At 37.8% G+C, this 3,464-nt stretch overlaps 1 long non-coding RNA gene across 1 annotated transcript; it reads left to right on the top strand.

Annotated features, from left to right (window-relative positions):
* Positions 1–1,042: 1,042 nt before the first annotated feature.
* LOC132619243 (uncharacterized) lies at positions 1,043–3,134 on the top strand. The gene is made up of 2 exons (XR_009574629.1): positions 1,043–1,198; positions 2,694–3,134. It is a non-coding gene; the product is annotated as an uncharacterized LOC132619243 (long non-coding RNA).
* Positions 3,135–3,464: the final 330 nt, after the last annotated feature.

Genomic DNA, 3,464 nt, shown 5'->3' with positions numbered 1-3,464 from the left:
TGTATGAAGCTCATGGGGCAATGCTATAAATAGGGCTCTTTGCTCTACTTTGAGGGGGTTGGCTCATTCACATCAAGAACATTTTGTACTAGAAAATATATACAAATCTCTCTCTATAACGTATTTTGATCCGAATTCGTGGTGTTCATCTCTTAACTTGTATGATCAAGTGATGCTCGTATATTAGTAGACATATAAGTCTATAGCTAATCTCCGATCCTTATTGCTTCCTTCATATCATATCCATATATATAACTTTGTTCCACCAAATAGATTGAGACTTGACCACATATCTTATACCCTCTCACAAATTCAATTGATTATCCAAATTCGGGGTAAACAGTTTGGCGCCCACCGTGGGGCTAGGATAATAGTGGTCTTTGATCTTGATCTCTATCTTACCCGTCAAATTCAAAAATATCTTCTGTTCGTCTCTGAAAAACGGACCAAATGGCTGACAGTGGACAATTTGGTCACGTCAACAACAAACGAGATCGTGGCCGAAAATGAAGGCAGCGGGCTACGAGGATTACCAAACCCCATTGACCCGAACCCCGTTAATTCGAGAGAGGGCCTCAACCGGCAAAACACCGTGGACCAGGAGAATGCCGCCCAACCGGCCACTGATCCTCTAAATACTCACAATTCTATTATGTTATACCCCGTATTTTTATACGTCGAGTTATTCGCAAAAAGAATCGACTCAAGTTAAAGACGAGATCATTTTTGGACACGAAATAGAAATCTTTAATTTTCTTTTAATTAAAACATAAATTGTTTATAAATTTTATTCAGAGTAAAAAATATTATTATTGGAAATTAGGAATTAATTAATTGTGATTAGATTATTAAGTGGAAATTAGTAATTAATTAATTAATTAAAATTAATTAAATAAGTGGGCCCCACCCGATTTAAAATAAAAAATAAAAAAAAATAACAAATCATCTAATGAGAGGACACCTTAGGGTGCACGTGTAGACACCAAGAGAAACATATATATATGGTGGATGATTCACAAATTCACATTTTGCACAATTGAATCAAGAACAACTAAAAAAAAAAAGGAAAGAAAGGCTCTCGGCCAAATTAATTTGAGCCGAGAATTGAGAAGTTGAAGAAGAAAATTGGAGATTTCAAATTGTTGTATACATTTAAGGGTTCCAACGTGAATTGATTCTCGGAGTCGAGTTGATTAAGGTAAGATTTGACCTCTTTTTATACACATTTTGGAGGCAATTTAAACTTGTATAAATTTGTAGATATGTGATGAATATAAGAAGTTGTAGATGTTGGTGTTGAAAAATAAATTGAGCCGTGTAGGGGGATGTTTTAATTAGGCGTGGTAAATTAATTTTAAGTCGCGTTATAGTCGTTGTTGTTGTCGTGGATTATATGGTGAAGAAATGAAAAGAATTAGGAAGTTAAGGTTGAGGTTGTGTTGATATAAACATGTTGTTATTCTTGTTGAATTGAAAGAATTGAAGATATGATTGTATCCACCTGTTGTTGTTGGTATTTCTGTGTCAACAGGAGAGCAATTGGAAATTTGGGATAGGCGAATATATAGGGGAAGTGCTGCCGGATTTTTGCTAAATTTTTTTAGATAATAGGAAACCCTAAACGAGAATATATAAATTGAAATATAGGTCCTATAAAAGAATAGGCTATAGATTTGTGAACTTAAGTGTAGTTACTAACGATAACGTTACTCTTATATTAAATAGGCTAAAAGAGCGACGAGACGAACGGGTTACGAATAGCTGCTAACAGTTATGTAAAACTGTCCCTTCTTTCTTTTGGCATGTCTTAGACTTAAGTGATGAATGATATGAACTTTGGGGTAATTCTATTCATAAGTCCTGAGTGTGATTCATGATTCTTATTCACTTCTTGATGCTAGAACTCTTAAGTGATTGAGTTTCCCTCGAGTCCTCTATACGTTGGATAGTAGTTGATGTGTAAAAGTTCCTATTCTTAAAGACTATATAATGATTAATGTCCTTGACTTCCAATAGCTATTTCGCATTATCTTGATACATGACATATGATTCCTGAGGCTCTATTTGATATAGTTCTTATTGACATTCAAAGAGTACTTAACATGACTATTGCCTTGATATTCGAGTGTTAGTCAGTCTACTTATTCTGTTGAGTCTCAGATGATGATTTAGTTGCATATGGTTGCTCATGATATTCTACTCGTGCTTACTGTTATTGTATCATTCACCGAGTCCCGGGCCGGGTATGTTATCGTGCACATTTTCACTGCATTGTTCACCGAGTCCCTCACTAGAGGGCCGGGTACGTTATATGATGATATGATGATGTGATGATATGATTATGGCACCGAGTCCCATGATGGGCCGGGTATGGTATACGTGTACACGACTTTATTCACCGAGTCCCTCACTAGAGGGCCGGGTACAGTATATGTATATGATGATATGATGGTATGATGATATGATTTTATTCACCGAGTCCCATAATGGGCCGGGTACGGTATATGATAATGATATGCATGATTTTGTTTCGTAAGGCACAGGTACAGTGATTTCTTGATTATCATACTTGTCTCCTAGAATCTCTACTTCAGTTATGATCTTCCTTATTGTATTTCATGCTTTATATACTCAGTACATATTCCGTACTGACCCCCTTTCTTCGGGGGGGGGGCTGCGTTTCATGCCCGCAGGTACAGATAGTCGGTTTGGCGACCCCTCAGCATAGGACTACTACTCAGCTATTTTGGAGAGCTCCGTTGTTCCGGAGTCTAGACTTTTAGTACAGATCTTATGATATATATATATATATATATATATATATATATATATATATATATATATATATATATGTTATCCAGGGGTACGACGGGGCCCTGTCCCGTCATATTTCGCTATTCGTACTCTTAGAGGTCTGTAGACATATGTGTGAGTTGTGTATGGGTTCTGTTCAGCTATGTCTATACGATTTGCTGTGGTATGATGTTCGTCTATAGTGGCAGCCTTGTTGGCTTGCATATGATATTGATATGTGATGGCAGCCTTGTCGGCTTGCGTATTATTTCATGATATGATCAGTTGTGACTCCTCAGGAGACAGTGTATCTGAATATACATATATGATGACGCTAAGAACCTTCAGAGTTCTTTTGTAAAGTTCCATATTGTTCGTAGTTTCAGCTTGACTATATCTGATAGGTATGTATACGGGTGTCCAGGTCGGGCACCAGTCACGGCCCACGGGGTTGGGTCGTGACAAGTTTGTCCCGAACATAGGGCTGGAAAGAACCGGATACACCGAATGACAATATTGACTTACGTCTTATTTTTGAAATGTTGCAGGAACAGAGAGCAGCGATTGCCGAACAAGGAATCGCAATTGCCCCAGTTGCAAACCAGAAGGGACACAACGACCCCGGAGAAGACGAGCGATGTTGCTGAACCCAGAAGGGATGAGGCACGGGT

The sequence above is a fragment of the Lycium barbarum genome, chromosome 11, assembly GCF_019175385.1.
Source record: "Lycium barbarum isolate Lr01 chromosome 11, ASM1917538v2, whole genome shotgun sequence".
Taxonomy (NCBI): Eukaryota; Viridiplantae; Streptophyta; class Magnoliopsida; order Solanales; family Solanaceae; genus Lycium; species Lycium barbarum.
This window is presented reverse-complemented; position numbering and strand designations above follow the sequence as displayed.